Below are 24,227 nucleotides of genomic sequence, written 5' to 3'. Positions count from 1 at the left end.
TATTTCTGGAATCTGTGGAATCTCAGCTTGCTAGCTGGTGTCTTGTTTGTGCAGATCCGATAAGTGGTGGAGTGTTTCTACCGTGAGTTCTGTGCTAAGTGCGTTAGCATTTTTTCGCTCAGGGCTAATTCAGAGGCTCGGCGTTAGACTTGTGTTTAGTTTGGCTAAAAATGGTTCATATCGTCAGTTAGCTGAGTTGAGTGGATATGACACATTCATAGTTTGTTAAATGTTAAGAAGCCCTCAGACGCTGTTTCTTGCAAGATGTTGCGTTTTGGGGGGCACGGGGCTTAACAGGTTAAGTACGGCTGAAGTTTGAAGGTTTTCTTATCTTCCAGTTATTCAAGGCGAGTGAAATGAACACTTGAATGTTTCACATATCAACATGGTAGTTATAAATGCACAGCCTACTGCTCATACAGCATGCATTCCCATGAAATATCTGACATATGGAAATAAAACACATCCAATGCAGTGTGATGCAGACCGAGTCTGATCCTGAGTTCCACTCTGCAGCCTCTCCGGGTTCAGAAGTGTCACTGTGCTGCTGCTTCCTGCAGGGATACCGTCACAGCCATCACCTCATGCAGATTTTCTGAAGCAGTGTGACATCCTCACACTCTGCACAAACTCTGCACATCTGCACACACTCTGCACACACTCTGCATACACACCTGCTAGCTTTAATTCCGACTGGTTACCTTCAGTTTACATTACACATTTCTACTCACAGCATCATGTGGACTGCTTGTGAGTAGGAACATGTGACAATATGTGTCCATGAATGTGTCACTCAAGACGTCTGAAGCAGCTTGTGTGTCCTTCAGAAACGTTGCATGTATTTACGCCAAAATGTCTTGTCAGGTGCACGCAGACAACAAAGTATGTGGACTGATGCAAGAAGTCCAGGACTGAAGGTCTCCAGCAGGAGTTCTGCCGGCGGCTGTGGCTCAGTGGGTAGTTTGCTGAACTTCAAATCAGGGGATTGCAAGTTCGAGTCCCACTGCAGTCAGCATGTCGTTGTGTCCCTGAGACACTTCACCCCAAATTGCTCCTGTGGGGATTGTCCACGCTTTGAATAAAAGCATCTAACAAATTACATGTAATGTAATAGCTACATTTTTCGATGCTCAGTCACACTGTGTGTGGGGGGGGCAAACACTTTAGTTATTGATGTCCTTGTGCATCCTCTTTATTACTGAAGCACGTATGGCACCGGATCAACTATTTCACTTACAATCAGACTAAAGAGGGACTACAGAGGGACATACAGGGCTGGAGGACTCTCCCCGCCTGCCTATGGGCAGGCTGGGAGAGCCTTCCTCACTATTGTCCATGCCCACTCTACACGGAGCGTGTGTGAGTGTGGGGGACGTGGTGCACTTATGTTTTCCCATGCTCCTGAGGGACCTGGGGAACATGGTGCGCGGTAGGCTCCAGACGGAGTCTCCGCACAATTTTTTCCATGCACACTCTACACGAGGTAAGCGTGTGTGAGTGTGCCTTATCCAAGTTGCGGCCCCGACTTCTCCATGGTTACAACCGGATGGGAGGAAGTGGGGATGCAGTGGATGTTAGCCAAAAGCCGGTCAGGGACGGTGTGGTGGGTCGATGTTGTCGGACGACAGGGCGTTTATACATCGGGGCTGTGTGAGATATAACGGGGGATTACGTATTGTAACCCTAGTTATATAAGCACAGGCGGAGCCCTCTACCTGGGGGCCCTGTCTTTCCTAGTCCGCTCGCTGAAGAGTGTATAGGATAGTGGGGCGGCGGGTGTAGCCGCCTTATATTCTGTGGGCCTGCGCGCGCATTCAGGTAGGCTCGCCCCGATTGGCCGGCTACGTTTACGTAAATTCAGTAGGTGAAAGCACGCACAGCATGATAGAGAGTAGTACCCATAGAGTCCAGTAGAGGGCTCCGCCTGTGCTTATATAACTAGGTAAGTAAGTAAGTAAGTAAAACTTTATTTATATAGCACCCTTCTCAACACGAATGTACAAAGTGCTTTACAGTACAGACACAATTCACAGTACAACTAAAATGTAGAATAAAAGGCATAAAAAGGCATAAAACAACAGCAGGTAATACATAGGATAAAACATACGATAAAACACCAATAAAAGACAGCTACTAACTCACCTCCTCCGACGCCCCAAAGGCCTGACGGAAGAGGTGGGTCTTTAACTGCCCCTTAAAAATCTCTACTGAGGCAGAGGCTCTTATGCGGCTTTCACACCAGCGCTTTTCCCTTTCTAGCTCCTAGCGAGAGCTTTTCTGGTTCAGCTCCGGTTTCCCTTTTCAGCTCCCGCTCTGTTCACACCGCCCAGAGCTGCCGCTGCTGCGTCATGATGTCACAGTTTACGTCGCTGATTTTCTCCCACAACAACAACGGGCCAGGGACTGCGTCGGGTGGATGATCGTGTTGCTTTTAATCATACGAAGCCAGATTAAATTAAATAACGACTTCTCCAACCTTATACTTTTCTCCAGAGTGCCGTGGTTCATTGTTTATTAATGTGTTTCAGCGGCATTTACCGACCGCTGCAGTGCTGCTGCTCTTCCACGAGTGTATTCTCCCGTTAGCTCCGGGTTAGCTCACACGGCTCTAAAGTATTCACTGTCTGACTGTCACACAAGCAGCTGATACATATCCCCAGTTCCCCTTAAGTGAATGTGTGTCAGTCTGAATTGACGCTGTTTGGCATCACAACGCTGTTATGAAAGTTTCTCTGGTATAACATGGGTGATGTTAGCATAGCAACCGAAGCTAAACTGACTACTTGCTAAGCCGTTTTCTACAGGCACATTTTACCGGCGTATTTTTCATTATGATTCTACTTGTGATAGTCGGACATGACAACCTGTGCAGCCCATGTATTAATTCCCTCCAATAGCTGCTATAATAACAAACAAAACGTCTGCCTGCTCTCCACAATGATCAATAACAGCGAACGAATGGTCAAAGTAAGGTTTCCTGCACGCCTCGACGTAAGAGACGCCGCACCATAGCTCCGAAGCTCTTGCCTCTGGACCGACAATTTTTTGGAGCTGGAAGTGAACCGCATTCCGGAGCTATGACGCGCCGCCGCTGCGGTGTGAACAGGAAAAACCGGCGCTTTTCCAGCTCCAGCTCCGAGCAGGAGCTGGATAAGCGCCGGTGTGAAAGGGGCATCAGTGTCTGGGGGAGTTTGTTCCAAAGCCTTGGGGCCACCACCTCAAAGGCACGGTCCCCCTTAGTTTTTAGCCTGGTTCGGGGCACCCTTAGAAGGCCTTGCTCAGAGGACCTCAGGGCCCGGGTTGTGCTGTGAGGGAGGATCAGGTCATTGATGTAGGCTGGGGCTTGGCCATTGACAGCTCTATATGTGAAAACCAATACCTTGAATTGTACAATACGTAACCCCCCGTTTGTGTAACACATCCGAACCTTTGCAGGGGATGCCCACTGCGGGTGGCAGAACAGACCTGAATCCAGTAGACTTCTCAGGATGACTAGAGATCTTCTCATAGTCCAAAACAGTTAACAGGCACAGCAGAATCCCGATATGGGCCATTTTCCCAGACCAGCACACAGTATCCGCGATGTTCCTGGAGCAAATCAGCACAGCAGCAAAGGACAGGCGAAAGCAGCAGCGTGGAAGCGCTCCGGTCCCTCCGTGGTATACCCGGGGTGAAAGGTCTCCTCAGCAAGCAGCACACGACACCGCAGCACACGACAGTTGGGAGCAGGCCTCCGCAACAGCAGAACCAGGACAGGTGGAAAGCAGGCCCCAGCCGTGGTAAAATCCTCCTCCGCACAGCAGCACACGCCCGGTGGAAGCAGGCCAAGCACGAAGCGTGGAGCCACTCCGTCTCTCCGCGACAACTCCGGGGTAAAAACCTCCTCAGCACAGCCGTACTCTACAGGTGGGAGCAGGCCTCAGCAGATCGCAGATCGCAGACACCAGACACCAGACAGGTGGAAGCAGGCAGCAACAGGTGGAGCCGCTCCGTCCCTTCGCGACGTCTCCAGGGGAAAACCACCTCAGCACAGCCGTACTCGACAGGTATATAAGCAGGGATGGCTAAATGTTTGTAAGCAGGAGAGCTAGATGCTAACAGATGCCAGATGCTAACAGGTAGTGGGAGCCTGTAAAAATTGCGACTGCCTCACGTGAATGACGGGTTTCTCGTTGGAGATTTCTCATGTTCTTCCTGGACATTGTGACGTGTGAACACCCAGTAGCCACGCCCAGAGCTATGACGCGATACGGTCATGCGGTACCCGGAACGAAATGGACTAATCCGTGGAGCCGTTACGTTACGTCCGCGGAGCCGTTACGTTAAGCCCCCGCTGATTGGTCCAAATTGACCAATCCACAGACTTCCTCACAGGCTGATGACAGACAGTTGGGATTGCGGTGAAATTCTCTCTGCAGACCCATTCTCACAGCGTTTATCAACCTTTTTCTTACTCAATATCAAGCCACACTTATTGTTTTTACTTCGGCTGTGAGTTTGTGTGTGCTCAGGATGAGTTTGGCTGTGTTTCGCTATGTATCCTAAACAAGGAAACAACACCTCCACGGAGCTCAGCGCGATTCACAACGTCCCGACCAATCAGAGCATACTGTGCTCACAGGGAGGGTGGGGGCTGGAGCTATTGGAACTACAACGAGCCGTTAAAGGCAGAGAGTGAAATTCAGTGAATACACGTAGTTTACAGAGATGCTGTGTGAGAAACCAATGTGAGTTTGGAAAAATGCACAGTATAAATCTATTTTAGTATACCTCAACAATGGAATTATGATCAGTGGAAATGGCCATGACACCTCTCCTTTAAGTACAGTGTACTTACATTTAAAAAAAATAAACAAATGTAAACTTTTAAGTTTAAGTAACTTATCATTTTTGATCAATCATTTACTTTATAGTCTTAAGTTAGTTGACTTAAAAATGGTGTGGTAATCAGTTTCCAAATAAAATTTGAGTACTCGGAACTAATCGGGTTTTACAGTGTGTTCAGATTCAGACACAGCTAAGGAGAGGCTTCAGCATTGGTCAACACAACCATGTGAGTGAAAGGGTGGCGCAGTGGTTTAGTGCGATGATCTTCGACTCAGAGGATAGCAAGTTCGAGTCCCACTACAGTCAGCATGTCGTTGTGTCCCTGGGCAAGACACTTCACCCCAAATTGCACCTGTGGGGATTGCCCACAGTATTGAGTATGTAAGTCACATTGGATAAAAGCGTCTAGCGTGTAACATGTAATGTAATGGTTCAGGAATGAGTCCTAAAACCCAGAAATTAGTTAGCATTTTACTGCTTCCAGTTTTTTTTTTTTTTACATTAGATGCCTGAAATAAGGGCTCTGCCTAACAAAAGCTGAAGAGGTGTTCACATTTTCTTCTACAACTAGAAGAAAACGTTGCTAGCAAGTTTCTAAATGGGACTACCTAATGTCATTACGGCTGTTACGTGCCGTGTTGTGTTTGTGTGTGTCTCTCTCCCCCTCTTCCCCTGATTGTCTCCCTCCAGGTGCAGCCTCTCCCTCAGGTTCTACCAATCCCCAATCAGGGCCTCCATAAAGGACCTGAGGAAGGATGCAGTCTCCGGGTGTTTCTCAATGTCAAGGAAGGATGCTCCAGAGCCACTATTTCAAGGATGCTACGTCATCGAGTCCCGCCGAAGGACTGTTCCAATGTCCAGGCTCCTTGGAATTCTACCGAGCCCGGCGTCCTTCGTAGCGAGAAATTTCGAGGCTGCACATGTGTATCCTCCACGGTCTTAAAATCCCCACAATGCTTTGCGCACGGACCAATTTCCCAAAATCTGTGGCGGAAAATGTAAGGTGGGGCCTCTCATATGACGCACACCTGCTCGCCTGTTCCACTCTTCGTTTTCCGAATGCCAGGAAGGATTCTTGCCTAGCTTCTGAAGGAAGTGACTCGAAAGACATGTCCTACCAAGTAGGGATGCCAGCGATTATTCGATTATTCGATTATTCGTTACAGTCTCCATAATCGAATATTATTTTTAAAAATCGATTTTATTAATATATTTTTTTATTAATATTTATGTTTTTCTTTTTTTTCCTGGTTTGGTTTCAACCAAAATATAGACTAATGCTAATAATAGTAATAGTATTAATAATTGTAAATGACCATTGATCACACCACCAGTTTGTTTTACTGTAAACTTGGAGGAAGCCAGCAGCGCAGAGTGCAGACTGCTGCTGCAGCCTGGTACACACCGACCCCGCCCCGCCCCCTCCGTCGTGGAAGGAGGCGGTTTCCTTGAGTTTATGGCAAGCGTGGAACCAGATTACAGGGTCCCGGGCCGTACTCTTATCAACTGTCTCAAAGGTGTCGATAACCACCGACGGGTGGACGGCACTTACAACTGAATCCTATCTTACCATAACCTGCCATTATATCGATAGTGAATGGGAGATGAAGAGTGCGGTTAATTTAGCTGAGGGGCACCGCAGTGCTCTGTGCCCTCGGAAAGGGGTTTTTCGGCGGCAGGACTAATCCTTAACCGGCTGAAGAGCCCTTTTGTACCATGTACACGTTCCAGTAAAAGAAAACAACGGAATACCATTTGTCAGTGTTTTTTTCCACTCCAGGAGTGCAACAAGCAGTAAAGTGAAAAGTAATGTACACAATCTACAGAATAAAATATAGAATGAATTGAATGATGAATAAACAGTGAGGGGTATGAATACACTATATACACAGTAGCCTAGCCTAGTATGAACAGTGTGTTGTATGAATATGCTAAGATATATAAAGTATGACAACGGTAAGCAGTGCAAGTATAGTATACAAATATATAGATATTAATTTAATGATAAACATTGTGGAACAATGATGAAAAATGTGAATGGAAGTGGCGACGTAAAACTGACACAAAACAACAACACACTTTTGCCGAGCCAATGGAGAGTTTCATCCCCAGCACGGGGTAAAACCCACCAATGAGCGCTCAGCTTGAGATATCAGCGAGTCGTTTCCCATCAAGCATTTCGCTTCCGCAGCCCGTGGAGAGAAACTGCGCCGCCTCGCCGCGCCTCGCTCTCAAGTCTGCGGGCGTCTTTGTCCCGCGAGATTTCAACGTCTCATGTAGGCGAGCCTCCAGAGCAAGTCGGACAAAATGACTAACCATCATGCAACGCACAAGCAAGACGTTGATCGCAATTGCGCAGGTCTGCGCAGGTCTCGCTTGTCTCAAACAAGCCTAGTCTCTCCTTCTCCTCTGGCTGCATGTGTGCAGCATGGTGTCTCTGTCTCTGTGTGAGGCCTAAAACAACGAACATAAAATCCTATTTTCATGTTAACAATATTGTTTTTATTCCAGTTTAATGATTGTGATTGAAAAGCCTAAGGAGGCTGGTAAACATTGCAGAGGGATTTGTATTCCTTAATAATATTCGTAAACTTAACCATGTTGTAGCCTGAGAAAGGCTAAACCATATCAAAGAATACATTTATTAACTAAATTATCTCATTTAGCTGTAGCTTTTATAAACAAAACAAAAGACTTATTGACGAGTCGTTGAACCAGGGACCCTGCGGTTGTGAGTCAACTGCTTTCCAGCTGAGCCACACACACTGAATCTACCCGAAAACACTGCATCCTATTTATTCCTGTATTTATTCATTTATTTATTTATTCATGTTTTTATTCCTACATTTATTTATACTTTTATTTATTTATACTTATGACATGTTCCGACCTCTATATGTGACCTGCGCTATCGAAATCAGTCACATTGACCCGAAGACACATTTTGAGTTGTATACACTGTTGGAAAGAGGAGATTCCTAGCTTTCTAATGATATCAGGATTGTTGTTGTACTCCAAATATTAAGCGAAATATGTCACATTATATAATGACTATCATCATTTCATCATTTTGAGAAAAAGGCCTTCAAAGTTTCCTCTTCTCTGGAATCCATCGATCTGATTGATTATTAGCGGAGCAAATTATCAAAATACTACAGAGGGAAAATATTTTCGTTTGGATTACTGGTCTGGGGGAAGCTCGCGAGTGTGTGTGTATACGTGTGTGTGTTTGTGTAATTTTGCGTTTGTGCCTATTGTGTTTGTTTCCCGGGGAAAACACTCACGAGAAACACCGGCTGTTGTTATGCCTGCTGTGATGTTAAGTTACTCCGTTATCCGCTTGTAATTATGCCGTTAAAAGCTTCAAAGTTGTATTTATCATCTGAATTTGCCGAAACAAGTTTAATATTCTGAAAGCCAAGACTTTGTTTATTTGAAATAAGATGAAAACAAACTGTAACGGACCCTGCCGTGTTATCTATGATTACTATACGCTTACATTCATAATTTCAGCCGGAGGGAGGGGGGCGGCGCTGAGGAAGAGCAGAGTGGCGAGTGAGAGCTGCCTGTCATCTTCCCTTTCTTACAAGCTTCAAAAATGTATTTATCGTGTGATTTTGGAAATAAAAGTTTCATATTCTGAAAGCCAAGACTTTGTTTATTTAAAATCAAACAAAACACCCGAACCCCGAAAAACAAATCCACGTTTATTTTGAAATGAGCCGTTGCGACTTCCGACTGATTTCGATAGAGCGGGTCACATATACAGATTTAATATAATGAAATAAATCGGCTCCATTGTCACAGACCCCTTTCCAGCACCAGTTAGTTTTAGCCCGATATCCCTAAGGGTCAGTCCTGTCAGATCCAGACTTTAAGCTAAGGGTATGGAGCAGAGGAAGTTGCTTTTAGATCAACCGGGAGAGAGAAAGAAAAGAGGAAACTGATTGCTGAAGCCACAATATGGTCTTTTAATTGACAAAAGAAAAAGAGGCTCACCACCCAATTTGCAAAGCAAACTTAAGGTAACTATGAACACTTTTCTTCTAAAAGAAAGTGACTAAATTAACACATTACACAAAGATACACTGGAGCACATCTACTAACACTTAACAAAAACACAGGTTTAAACTAGTGATGTTACGTATTGCGCTGAGGCTTCGGAGTGTGTGTCGAGTAATCCCCGAAGCTTTTTTGTGAAGCTTGTATCGAGGCTTGTATCGTTTTGGGCTAGTGACGTCATCGATGACAAACGAAGCCTCGCTGCCTGTCGATACCACGTGACTGCTTCAGAAAGCGATTAAGATTGGTTGAACCACAACGCTCATATTACCCATGGATGTATAAGAACCATATTACCCCTCCTGTACCCGGGCCCGGTGACACGATGGAATTAAGAGAGCTCAGACCCTTACTTAATGTGTTCACTCCTTAAATGCAAAATCTGATGGAGTTGAGTTTGGGGTAACATTTAAGTAACATGTATTTCAAAGTTGCACTCACACAGTATTTATGATGTTACTTTATATTTACACTATGTTATAGATTATAAAATATGGGTTAGGCAATCATATCAATGCTCTTGGCCTTTAAATGCATTGTATTTGCTTTTTGCAGGTTCTGGATGGTTCTATTTACTGTTGGGCTGCTTTTGTCGCTCAGACAAGGAAACCCTGTTCACTTCCTGCCTTTTTGTTCAATTCCTGCAATATACCCTTCTTAGGATACATGGTTGGGTTTGAATTGTCAGTTTAGCTTAGGAACCTTCCTAACGGAGTGAAATGACCCGGAAGTACCTCAGTGGCAGCCATGATAAGAGCTGTTGGAATTCTCTAGATCAGGGGTTTTCAAAGTGTGGGAAGGTGAGCCTCCCCTCAGAGAAGGTCCAGTAAGAGAACATGTCAGAGAGAGAGAGAGAGAGAGAGAGAGAGAGAGAGAGAGAGAGAGAGAGAGAGAGAGAGAGAGAGAGAGAGAGAGAGAGAGAGAGAGAGAGAGAGATAGAGGAGAGAGAGAGAGAGATAGAGAGAGAGAGAGAGAGAGAGAGAGAGAGGAGATAGATAGAGAGAGGAGAGAGAGAGAGAGAGAGAGAGAGAGAGAGAGAGAGAGAGAGAGAGAGCTGCGGTCCGCGGTCCGCGGGGCTCGGCCTCGCCTCCTGTCCTCACAACTTATTATTCCCGGGACCGGACAATTGTTATTTGTTCTTACTCGGAACCGAGTTTTGCTTCCCAACCCTGCCACTGTGCTACACGTCCCGCCCGCCCCGTGACAGTACATAAAGCGGCGAGATGCATTTCCTTAGGAATCGACAAGCAGAACCGAAACTAACATTTATGGGCTAAAAACGTCACTTGTCTGTCGGACACGTCAATGGAAAGATGTATTTGTCCGATATTATAAATAACACGTCCCGGACGATCGGACGTGTGCTTTTTCGCACACTGCATGTTGCCGCTCGCTCGCATAAAGTTAGCTGAAATTAACCAGCTAGATTTCACTGTTTCTCGTTTTATTTGTTTCTCCCCCCCCTGAAGCTCTCTGGCGCCCCCCAAGGGAGGCGCGCCTCACACTTTGAAAACCGCTGCTCTAGATGATAGGAAAGGAGCTTAGAAACTTCCTTAATAACCTCCTTTAGCTTAGGGAACACGGGACCTTCCTTTACAAAAGGAAAAGGAGAAAATGCTGTCCCACAATACCTTGCGGCCGCAACATTTACCATTACGGACACTAAATGGACTCTAAATAACCCCAATGAACAATCACAATCCACCACACCTTGAACTTTATGTATATATGTCATGATGTATGTCTTTGCCCTGTGCTGTGTGTTGTACTTTTTATTGTCTGTTTATTGTATGTTGAATTGTATGGAACAAGCTGTAATAATCTGCACTGAACACGAATTCCACCAGCCTGGCTGTGTGGTCATTAAAGATTCTAATCTAATCTAATCTAATTACACAACATTCGGCCGTTCACGGAAACAACCGATTATGACCGAGAAATGTTATCAGGAAAAGTGACGGTGCTTATTCAGCATTTTACAACTTATGCCATAACTTGCCAAAGTACTTTGTTTTGCACTTTCAACACTATAATAATCAAAAGTTACTTTTTTACTGAAATTATCAAATAAAATCAAGTCACACACACACACACAGGATTAGAACAAAAGGCTTGGATTTGAAGGAGAACATAATGCGACATGCGGCAGGTTGGAGGCTTTCACAGCCACGCGGCTAATCTTCCTGCTGCGATAACATGATTCTCTCCACTTCCTCCTCAGCACCCGCCCTACGCGGCTCACAGGTTATTGTGCATCAAGGTTAACACACACAATAGACAGGACTGCTGACAGGTTCAGAGACGGGAGAGATGGTCAGAGGGAACAATAGAGGACAGAGTCTAGACTGGGGGGGGGGGGGGGGGGGGGTATGGGAAACTCTGGTTTTGGTGTTAATCCTGGTTTATATTTTAGAGTGGTGTGAACCTTGACTTCCATGGCAGGATCATGTATTTAACAGGGAATGTCCAACACAACAGATGGACATTAATCTGATAATCTGTAGACAATGTCTGTTGAGCCCCGGCAATATGTTTCTATATGGTGATGTGTAATGCTGTACATCAAACATAGTAAAATAACAGAAGGAAACACAAACAAGTCTTTTATGTTCATATTCCACACAAAACTGTCATTAGTGTGTGAAACACATTTTTAAAGAAATACAGAATATTGAAAAATCATCCAGGGCTGTCATGATTTTGTTTCTAAAATGAAAATTGCCTTCACTCAAAAGCAGCGACCCTGAGCAGTGTGACTTACTGCGGTACAGCTGTTTACTGTATCAATGTTACTTTTTGAAATAAATAGTACGTGTAAGTGATGAGTCCACTAACAAACAATATAATCATCTATTTGAAAATCAACTATTCATTTAAATAAAAAAATCTAATCCTCCTCTGCTCCCTCAGATTCAATTTACCCCTGTCAGTCATTTTGGATACAATAATTCATCAAGGCACTTTAATAACAGCTGATCCAAGAAGTGAAAATAGTTTCAGCTCTATATGTATAAGATCATAGTAAAGACAAAAATACCTTGTCCGTTCTAAGGTAAAAAACATTTATGTGCATCAGATACTTTTATAACCTTATGATCTCAGATTTATTTATACAGAAATTATACTTGTATGGTTTAATCTCGCATGACTCTACATCGGCTGGATATGAACAGCACATAAATGTTTATGACTGCCTTTTAAAAACAGATAAAACAAACTGTAAAATCTATTCTCCATGTAGAACGCTGGTAAATGTGAGTAACCTCCATTACACCCTGTCACTTCCTGTTGATCCTCATTCTGAAGTGAGCTCTGCAGCACTGATCCATCCTGCAGCCTCACTCTACTTATGATGCGAGAAAGCATCAACGTAGACATGAATAACTCAATATCCTGCCCATAATTGTCCAATAATTGGCAGAACAATCTCCTTCCTGAAGTGACGGGTATGTTTCACTCTATAAGAAAAACACATTCCCGCAGGTGACCTTCAGAGTGACTGCATTATTTTTCTCTGTCGTGAATGAAATGTTCCGACACATCAAAGTGGGTATTTTTGCTCCAAGAAAGTTCTCTCTGTACTCTCCCTGGTCAGGGTCTGATCAGAGGGTCTTACCTGGTGACCCTACTGTGATTTGACCTCCAGGATTTACAGAGTAGTAACGGCGGAGGGACTCCAGGATATATATTAGGGCTGCACGATTTGGTGAAAAAGTAATATTGCGATTATTGTGGACAATATTGCGATTTGCGATTACGATTGCGATTTAATCAACAAAGTGTAATATGTACTTGCTTGGTCAGGGAAAGAGCAAAGGGTTAGGGTTCAAAAGCCCTGGATAAACGGCGAGGTGCGCGGCAAGCTGAAAGCGCTCACTATCGCTCACAGAGCTGGAGATTTTGAGGAGTACAGGAAATCTAGATATGATCTCCGGAGAGCAATTAGCAATGCAAAGAGACAGTACAAAGAGAAGGTGGAATCTGACTTCACAGGCTGTAACACCCGGAACATGTGGGCGGGACTAAGAACAATGACAGACTACAAAGGAGCAGCGGGGGGTGCTGTGGGAGTGTCTGCGTGCGCATCTCTCCCAGATGAGCTGAACAGTTTTTTTGCACGCTTTGAGAGCAGCCAGGCTGTGGAGGCACAGAGGGACCCGGTTTTAAACAGGGCAGATGTGTGTAAATCCTTTAAAAGGGTTAACCCACACAAGGCTCCTGGACCTGATGGAATCCCTGGCCGTGTTCTCAGGGTGTGTGCAGTTCAGCTGGCAGAGGTGTTCACAGACATCTTCAACAGGTCCCTGCTGCAGTCTGTAGTCCCCACATGTCTTAAACACTCCATCATCGTTCCTGTCCCCAAAAAGACAATAATCACCAGCCCCAACGACTACCGCCCAGTAGCACTCACCTCCATCATAATGAAGTGCTTTGAGCGGTTAGTCAAATCATTCATCACCTCCTCCCTCCCTGACTCTCTGGACCCCCTGCAGTTTGCCTACAGAGCAAACAGGTCCACAGTCGACGCCATAGCCCCCACCATCCACACTGCCCTCTCACACCTGGACCCGAAGAACAGGAACACATATGTGAGAATGCTGTTCATTGACTACAGTTCAGCATTCAATACCATTGTGCCCTCCAAGCTGGCCATCAAGCTCAGAGACCTCGGGCTCAACAGCGCCCTCTGTGACTGGATCCTGAACTTCCTGACGGGCAGACCCCAGGCAGTGCGGGTGGGAAACATCACATCCTCCACCCTGATTCTCAACACCGGTGCCCCTCAAGGCTGCGTGTTCAGCCCTCTCCTCTACTCCCTGTTCACTCACGACTGCGTGGCCACACACAGCTCCAACACCATCGTGAAGTTTGCTGATGACACGACCGTCATCGGCCAGATCACAGACGACGACGAGGCGGCGTACAGAGAGGAGGTCGAAAACCTGACATCTTGGTGCCAGGATAACAACCTCCATCTCAACATCAGCAAAACAAAGGAGCTGATTGTGGATTACAGGAAGCAGCAGGGAGAGGGACACGCCCCCATCGCCATCAATGGGACTACGGTGGAGAGAGTCAGCAGCTTCAGGTTCCTTGGGGTCCACATCACTGAGGACCTGACATGGACTCTTCACACCACCACCATCACCAAGAAAGCTTGACAGCGGCTCTTCTTCCTCCGCAGGCTTAGGAGGTTCAAAATGGACTCCAGGATACTCTGCAACTCCTACAGGTGCACCATAGAGAGTATCCTGACTGGCTGCATCACGGCCTGGTACGGCAGCTGCACCGACCTCAATCGTAAGGCTTTACAGAGGGTGGTGAAAACTGCACAGAACATCACCAGGACGGAGCTGCCATCCATGGAGGACCTTTACTCCCAGCGGCTCAGGAAGAAATCCCTACGGATTATCAAAGAACCCCATCACCCCAGCCACAAACTGTTCTTTCTGTTGCCGTCTGGCAGACGTTACCGCAGCATCCTGGCAAAAACAAAAAGATTCGGAGACAGTTTCTTCCCGCGGGCAGTGAGGCTGTTAAACAATTGAACTGCTGAAACAATTTCATAACATTCATCTGCTACTTAGTAATATATATCTACTGTCTAATATATATCATTCCAATAACTTGTATATAGACTCGTACTGCACTATCCCACTTTTTTTTCTCTCTCACTTTATTTTAGAACTATTTTTCTTTTTGTATTACTTTTAGTATCTGTATTATTATGTTGTATTATGTTAAGATTTTCAACGACATAATTACTCTGTAGCTATGTTAGTTTGACAATAAAGAACCTTGAACCTTGAAGACAAATTATCATTTTGAAATCTGTATTTCTCAAAAAATCATAAACAAATACAATAACAAAAATATCTTAATAGTAGGCTACTGTTTTGAAAATAACTTAGAATTTGACAAAATAAAATAAATATCAAAATATATCTTCTTTGAAAAAGTTTTTTTCTGCATACTATCTGCATACAGGAAATACTATCTGCATACAGGAAATATAAGAAAACATACACATTTTCATAAAATAAGACATCTGAATGCCCAAACAAATGAGGATGTAACAGAAAAAAGAGCAAGTGACAAAATGGGGCATATTTTGTGTAACCTCTACAATTTGAACAACATATATGTTAAATAAAAGTGATACCCAAGTAATTTAACTCAACTTCCTGTTTTATTTAGACATGCTTTTATTTTTAAGGTGACTTTGCGCTATTAACAGGAAGCTACTGTTCCCAAAAAAAAAACTTGACGGAGATGAACGGAGATAAAGTAAAGACATTAACGGAGATATCTACATTTAAACACGGCTTAGCAAGGCTTAGTTTGGCCTGGCCCGCTTTTTTTTGCTTTTCCACTAGGGGTAGTTTTCACTTTTTTTCTGGCCCTCCAAAATCGAGGTTCTTACCGAGCCAACAACCGAGCTGAATATGCTAAACTAGTGACGTAAACACTCCCGACTGCTGATTGGTCAGAGAGAATCGTCACAATTCTTCGGCGAGACAGTCTCCAAGTGTCGCATAAGCACCATTTTTAAAACAGACGAGCTACCATCAACAAATCCATAAAGAAATGGCAGCAACAAAAAAAAAAACCCCCGTGGTCGTTTGACGAGGTACAGACGTTACTCCATCTCGTTGCGGATGAAAAAATACAGCGGGAGCTCGTCGGCGCAACGCGAAACGACGCCTGGCAACGGCAACGGCCATGCAGGATGGTAAGTGTTTGCTAACGCTCTGTTCTTTGCTTGAAAGCGCTGTGTCGCTATCTATTGTAAAGCTCATTTCTAACAAACAAACCTATTTTATCCTTACATTTATGTTCCACAACCCATGCTTTTATGGAGCCCCGAAGAGCTACGGTTAGCACAGATAGCATTAGCTAGAGCTATTGTTTGCTAACACCATATGTACCATTGTTTACGTCCAGTTTTCTAGAGTTGTTGTTGCTATTTAGTATTGTGCTGCAGAAGTTTGTGGAATTAACAAGTCATGTATGCTGTTCTAGATGTCGTTGTGACTAGTGAGGAGGAGTCCCGAACAACGAGTGATGGCAGTGTTCCATAGCACCGTTCAGCTCGAGCACCAGCAACGCAGACAGCCAGCGTGTGGTTCTAGGTAAGAAATAGGCATGGCAAAACGACTGGAATTGTGACTTTTTTTAAACTTACAGATGTAGCAGCTAATTTAGGACAGTTTGAAACGCGAGGGCCGTGGTTGGCACGGGTCTGCCCGTGATCTGCCCGCAATCAAGAGACCAACCTCCAGTTTCACTTGAGACCGCCCCCGTGATAAATACATTTAATTATTGTGAAGCCAGCTGCAATGGATCATTGATCCACCAGGGGGTGCAGTGGGGTTCCACACTGGAGCTCATGTAAAATCAACTTCGATACAGTACGCTGGATGTACAGTATGTCTGGTACTACTGTATAGCGGATCTTTGTTAAGATCCATATGTCACGGATAGGATCATAGTCTGTGCTAAATAAGAGACATGTAATCATTTACAAAACATCACCATGTTGTTATTTAACAAAATAATGTTGTTTAGTCGAAGAAAATGAACGAGGAAATGCAGCCGGCTCTCGATTTTTAATCCTAATTTAATCATCATCTTCACCACGATCGTTTATGTTTATGTTCGCCGAATTGACATGAAATCACTGACAAATATGAATATACTGTATTCAACTTCATTAAAACGTTATTAACGTGCCTAAACTCAGTAATTCACTAAAAATATTTATATTTGAATGGAGCCTTGTCAGGCAGATCAGGATCCCGACGCGTAGCGGAGGGATCTTGATCAGCCTGACGGGTGTTATTTTCCCCATAATGACCAAGTCGCTGCAAATTATCCCGCTTATTACATGGCTTTTTTTTCGAGATAATGTCTCAGGGCTTCTTAACATTTACGAAACTATTAATGTGTAGCACCAGATTAACGGGAAGAATCTCAGCTAACTGAAGATATGAACCATTTTTACCAAAACAAAACACAAGTCTCATAAGAAGCGTCTAAATGACCCCTGAGCGAAAAAATTCTAACGCACTGCGGCACACAATTCAAGATAAAAATACCCTTATTACTTATCGTAGCTGCACATACAATATAGCCGATTAAAGCTGAGACTCCACTGATTATTTGGGTATAGTATCATCACTGAGCGATCCGAACTTGCGACAGGGGAAGCAAACACAGACATCACAACACGTACCTTTACGGAGCTTTTACGGCAGATCGTCTCACCGTAGCTGTCAATTAGGTCAAAAGACGTGTTCAATGGCATTAAAACGAAAAAGAAAAATGCTACAACTGTTGATCCATAGGTTGATAATGTACCTGTGCCTTTGAAGAAATTATTTATAATCCATAATTCCATTTTTTATGTAAAAATCGGAGCGGAAAAGTTAGCTGCTAATGGTAGCCACCAGAGTGTATGCAGCTTCCGTTTTTGGTAACGCGTCACTCTCACTCTTTATTTGTTAATGTTTTGGTGTGTATATAACTTTCCCTCGATTCCATTGGCTCTAGCGGTTATAAAGAGATTTCATTAATCAAAATCGAGCAAGGGGGGCCAGAGATAGGTCAAATCCACCCAAATGACCCCAGAAGTGGGGGTTTTTGGCTAAATCTCTCTAAAAAAGTCAAATTTCACTTGTTTTGCATCAATCTTGATACAGGGTACTTATTATATGTTGTACTTTGGATTCCTAAAGCTTTTATTCTACTAACCCATCATCCAAGGGTAGTTTTCACGATAAGTAAAAAAGAATATTTGGACGGACACTATAATTTACAGTTTTTTACTATGTAAAATCTGAATTTTCTTTAAAATAAAAAACATCTATATTGATTCTGACTTTTCTACATCCAACTCACAGGTTTATCATTACTTTGAGAATAAAGATTATTAATTTAACCCTTTTAGAAGGGAAGATATGGTCATTTGTTCTGGGAATGTCATTTTCGAGCCTGAGACCTGAAAAACAGGCTCGGGGCTTAAGAGGTTAAACAGTCTGAATGAAACGGCAGCTTTCAGCTGTGTGTTTACACACCTAATGGCCCATCAGCCACAGCTCTCTCTCCCCCCCTGATCTTTCTTCTCCAGCAGTTAAGTTAACTGTAGGTTACTCTGAGTGACAAGCTTACAGTTAGTGAAGTAACACTTTTTTTTTGTGAGTCACGACCTGGCTGTTTCATTCTAACATAACGCTCCAAATGCTACTGTTTCCACTCGGACTTCAATACAGCTACACCATTGTTTGGTTTCCATGGTAGCGCGCCTCTTTAGTAGCGCGCACTCCTTTCCTGTAAATTACAGGTCCAGCCAGGCAAAACAGTGCACTTCTCTTTCCCGCACTACTGTGACAGACCATGGGGCTGGGTCAGCCACTAACATATTCATATTTCTTTTCTCAAAAAGAGAAATATGAACGTTAGTTTTTAACTGAAATGATCAAATAAAGTCAAAATGTCACAGTGTTTACAAACATTGACTATACCGTTCACCAGCCCCCACCTCCCTATGCCTACTGTAGGCCTATGTTGAGTATACTCTTTGTTTAAAACTAATTGGCCATCGGAATGTGTGTGTCCCAACCCCCCCCTGTGATATCTCTTCTCCAGCAGTCTGTAGGTTTGTGTTCGCATATTTATGCTGTCACAGTTCCTGTTGTTTCTATCGCGCATTGCCGGTGTTGTGTCAAATTATGCACCCCCATAATGAAATGCCCCCCTTGTCACGGGAACGCGCATTTCTAAATGACACGTTTACACCTTAAAACGATGTTTAAAACGAAAAGTAAACGTTCAGGGTTTTTATTAATGGTAATTTTCAGACTGTGAGTTGTTTAGTGGTAGCTCATATAGTCTTGATTCTTGTGGTTAAACTTTTCGCTCCGTATTTGATGGTAGTGGTGTCGAAATTCATTCGTCACTTCCTTTTCAGTTTTTGTTTTATTATTATTGTTACGTCCTGTCTGTATACACGTGCTTTAAAATGTATTGTTTAATTTTACATATTTGTCATATAATAATCAAAATATATGTTTACAAATGTTACATAGTCTTTGTCAGCATATTTTTGCCACATTATGCACCCCTTGCTATTTTACAAAAGTGTCACATTCATGAAACTTGCTCCATTCATTGGTACTAGTCCTACAACTATACCCTGAAAGATGCTTGAGGGTGGGATTAATAGAAACACCTTTTGGGGGGGGGGGGTGCATTTTATGACAGGCCTGGTTATCACAATATGCCCCTCCTTGCTATCTTACAAAATAAAAGTGTCACAGATTGATGCATTTAACTTCAATATAAAGAAAAACATCTTCTGTTGTAACAACAATAACATTATAAATAGTAACATAGCTGAACATGGTATTGCACATTTAGCTTTCAGTGTTACTGACCTGAGATGTTTTTATTACATGAATTAAGGTGACTGAGGCTTTTTAACGTAGACTTTTCAGTGTCCCACATTTTGCACAGAACTGTCCCACATTAGGAAATGCAGATTGTCTGAGACAACTTGGCACTAAGAGTATTGATATGTCTACCATTTCTTTTCTGAGTGTAATATCTGCATTTTCTCTTTTGGTTTGATTAGGACACATCCTGGGGATTGTGTTTACAAACATTGACCATACCGTTCACCATCCCCCACCCCCCTACTGTATGTTGATTTTTGACTTTGTTTAGAGCAGTGAATTCTCTTTCAACTTGGCACTAATGGCGCATTTCCACTACACGGTCGGCCTCGGCCACACTCGGTACGGCTCGGTACGGCTTGGCCGCGTTGGGCCTTAACAGGGCCGACTCACTTCATGCTGCGCTTCCATTACAGTTTAGGAACTGGGGTAGTTACTATAGTAACGCAGTGTAGGCGGAGCCGTGACGTCATCTTCAATGAGAAATCCAGAAACACAACACAGCCGTTAGCTGTGAGCACTCAGAGCTCACAGCTCCTTATATATGTTCAGAAACTCGACAAAAGTTAAACAAGTACACACCACAGACTGCCTGTGTCATGGTGAATACAGTCGCTGCTTTATTTATGTCTGTATAGGCCGTTGTTGTGAGTGTGGACGGTCGGGGCATATACTGCGTTAGCTTAGCCAATCTCCATCTAGAAAAACACGAATTTTAAAAGGTTTTTCGCCTGCCGTCTGTCTGCAGACTTGACAAAGCATTAATTCATGGTTTTTACTAACCGGTATCAGTATGTTGTTACTTCGGCATCATTTTGAAACGTGTATTACAATTAAATCACGGTCAAATATGTCCATCTTGTTGTAGTTCTAGCCCTCTTGCCAGCGCTCCTCTCTCTAGTTTAGCATACTCAGCCCGACTCAGCCCTGTTTGTTGGCCCCGATAGAACCACAATTTTCTAGGGCCAGAAAAGAGGGGAAAAAGTGGCCCCGCGCCGTGCCGCGCCGGAACGAGGCCTAGTGGAAGCACAACCAAAAAAGGGGACGGCACGACACGGCACGCTTAAAGCGAGCTACGCGCTGCAATGGAAATGCGCCATTAGAGTACTGATATGTGTACCATTTCTTTTCTGAGTGTAATATCTGCATTTTCTCTTTTGAAAAACTAAATCTTAGTTTGGCCACTCATTTTTAATCACACACGTCTCCCCATCCCATTCAAATTCAAATTCTTGACTGGAAGGGGTAAATGGTGGCATAGCCTATATGCATTTGAAAATAAATAGTACCCCCCTCTGTTGACTTCACATCTTAGCCGCGTTCACACCAAGTACTTTCCTGTACTTAGTTCCGGCACTAAGAGCCCTGGCGCTTTTAACCCCAGGGTACTTAGTACAGATCGCGTTCACACCGGAGTACTTTTCCCTGAGGGAAGATTACAAGTACAGTAGGTGGCGGTAAGCACCTTAAAGTTGTTTGCAACCCGCTACAAAACAAGAGAAGAAGAAAAACTGATACAGGATCTGTTTAATCGCCATGTCGGTTTTCTTTATTGCACTCTCAAGACATAACATTAAATAGAAATATTTTAAATGTAACTAAAGTGTCAGTTGTACATGTCAGTAAACATTGTCAATATAAAATAAAGTGTCAGTTGTACTATATAATAACAGTAATAACAATATAAAATAAACTCCCAGGTGTAGGGAGTCTCAGCAGCAAACCCACCTTTATTATATATCTTCCTGAGACCCACTGCATCCGTCTGCCATAAACACTATGCAAACATACATGTTAGTTTTGGCCCATAGTGGACTCCATGTTGTGTTGTGTGAAATGGGGGGGAATTAAAAGTTTAGGTCAAATAATATTTAAAATGATATAAATTGTCATATTTGTGTATGTGCCCCTGCCATTCCCCCACAAGGTTGCAACATTGATGATAAATAAATGACAAATAAAGCTTTGCCAGTTTATAACCGATGAAACATGATGGTATCAGAATAATCACTTACATGTGATGTATAGGATGCTACACAGGTCACAAAAGATAAAGTGTCAGGAGAAATAAGCTTAATCGCCATGTCGGTTTTCTTTATTGCACTCTCAAGACATAACATTAAATAGAACAATTTTAAATGTAAATAAAGTGTCAGTTGTACATGTCAGTAAACATTATATATAAAATAAAGTCATAACAGTAATAACAATATAAAATAAACTGTCCCAGGTGTAGGGATATTCTCAGCAGCATGCACACCTTAGTGCAACGTTGTGTGTCGTGTGTCAGTATTTACAAAAACTATACCAAATAAACTGTTATTAAATGCAGTTTGTCGCTCATCCTGCCGCTGCGCCGACGCTTCCTCATGGCGCAGCGCCCACACTTCATCCTGGTGCTGCTGGCGCTCCATCTGCTGCTTGAACACTTCTGCCTGGCGCTCCATCGAGGTGAGCATCTTGTCCTCCGTTTCCTGGGCCTTGGTGAACAGCACCATCTGATCTCCACGCAGCGACTCATTCACCACGGCACGCCGGTCCTCCAACGCCTGGGCGGTGTCAAAGAAATTCGCATCCCGTGTCCGCTTTCCTAAGAGGGGAAAATAAGCAATATACAATATACAAGTTTAGTCGCCATGTAGTTTTACAACATACTAGGAATGTGTTTTTTGTATTTTCACAAATAGAATTAAGGTTTCACAAATCTGAAACTGTGTTATAAAGAATGTTTGGCCTCTCTGGGATAATCCAGTCCAAATAAATCGGCTATGCAGCGATTTAAGAGGTTCAAACACGGAGGATTGTTCCTTTTTGAAGAGTGCTTCATGTATGCTTGAACTTTGTTTAATGTTGTTGAGGCAAGTTAAACATAAAATATGATGAATATTATGAAATAAACATGATTGTGAACATCAGTTCGATGCGTAACGTTCTTTCAAGACAAAGTTACAGTGTGTGTGTACTGTGTGCTCGGGGCCGGTGTTAGCCTATTATGGCTAGCATGGCTAGCTTGATCTACTGAGCAAATAAAAGTACATCTGAGACCATTATTGTGCAGATTAAAACCCCAGTGCATGTAGTTGATTTTACCTTCGTCGTGGTCGTCATCGTTGGCCACTGAATCCGCCGTTTGTAGTCCTGCCCGAGTTTCTTTATTTTTAGCCGGTGTGTGCCGTGGGGCTGTGCACATTCCCAGGTCGAGTGAAAGCTACTGAACTGGCTTCAGTGCATTCCCTGGGTCGCGTCCTCTGCGTAGATCTCCAGAAGCGCCGACACCTCCTCATCATTTCTTGATGCTTGCCATAACTGCTTTCAAAAACAAACACAACGCACGGAGCGTTGTGTTTTTGTAGCGAGGAAAAACAATGGCGTCTTCACACAACATTTTCAGAGTTGTACGGGCGTGGTTTGCAATTCGCCCAGCCAATCAGCACTGGGGCACTTTTGGAGCTCTTTTCACCCACAGAAAAGTACGCTCTCTGAGCTGGCTCTAAAAATGGGGGTAAAAGTACCCGAGATTAAGTACGATTTTTGGTGTGAACGCGACATAAGGGGTACTCACGGAACTAAAACGCGAAAAGTACGGTGAAAGTACTCCGGTGTGAACGCGGCTAATGTCACAAACCAGGGGACTTTACTTCCTGATTTTTGGAATACAAAATAATTTATCTGTGTACGTGTTTCACTGAACGAGCATACTGTACTGTGATCTGCATGCACTTATCAAACATTTAATTAAAGTAGTGAAAACAAATAGTGAGGGGGTCCAAAATCAGCCAACGTGCTTTGTTTTTAATGTTCATCACTATAATAATAAGTACATTATTCAAAAGTTTACATTAACTTTGGATAATAACACGGGAGAAACGGATCCTCTCTTTTCCTCTCTCTCTCCTGACAGCCCGTAAGTTTCTCATGCAGCTCGCCAAACAGTGGGCGGAAATAATAATAATATTAATTATTTCACACAAAAAGGTTATGACAATATATGACTATTGACGGACAAATAACACTGTCTGTCAATTGTGTAAAATAAGAGGATTAGATTACAACTTTAAAATACTCTGTTGTAATTATTGATGCATAAATGTGTTCATCCATTCAATGTGGCATCTGCTATAATGGGGTTAATGCATGATATTACTTAATAATACAATACACTATATAATATATGATATGATAATTACATTTGAATTTGATTAATTTCTTATTTCATAGTTTCTCATCATTATTATGAAAGCACCTATTGTTTTAAATAATGGTCGGAATGTGACCTGTGAGCCTTCTGAATTACCGTGGGATAGCACATTCTAAACTAAAATGTTCAATCAATAAAGTAACATCTTATCTTATCTTAATAATATCTTCATATTAATAATAATAATAAATCATACAATATGTGTCCGAAAGGGAGCAGGAGGAAGCAAACACATACAAAAAATATACTGCATATTAAAGCAAACGATTGTAAAGGTAAAAGTATGAGCATCAAATCAAATCAAGTTTTATTTATATAGCACATTTTTAAACGATTTTTGGTCGAGCCAAAGTGCTGTACATATAATAAAAATACAACAGCACAGTTTGTTCAGAATATCAGTATGAGAAAACGACACCCTCTGTCCTTAGACCCTCACATCGTACAAGGAAAGACTTCCAGAGAAAAACCCACAGTTCAAAGGGAAAAATGGGAGAAACCTCGGGGAGAGCAACAGAGGAGGGATCCCTCTCCCAGGATGGACAGAAGTGCAATAGATGCCGTGTGTAAATCGAAGAGATAATACATTTTACAGCGTAGGTAGACCGCATGACAAATAAAGAAGTGTAATGTAAACATTTACATTATTATTATGATTATTTAATATATAAAGACTATATATTATT

Source organism: Trematomus bernacchii, unplaced genomic scaffold (assembly GCF_902827165.1).
Source record: "Trematomus bernacchii unplaced genomic scaffold, fTreBer1.1, whole genome shotgun sequence".
NCBI lineage: Eukaryota > Metazoa > Chordata > Actinopteri > Perciformes > Nototheniidae > Trematomus > Trematomus bernacchii.
Note: the sequence above shows the minus strand (reverse complement) of the source record.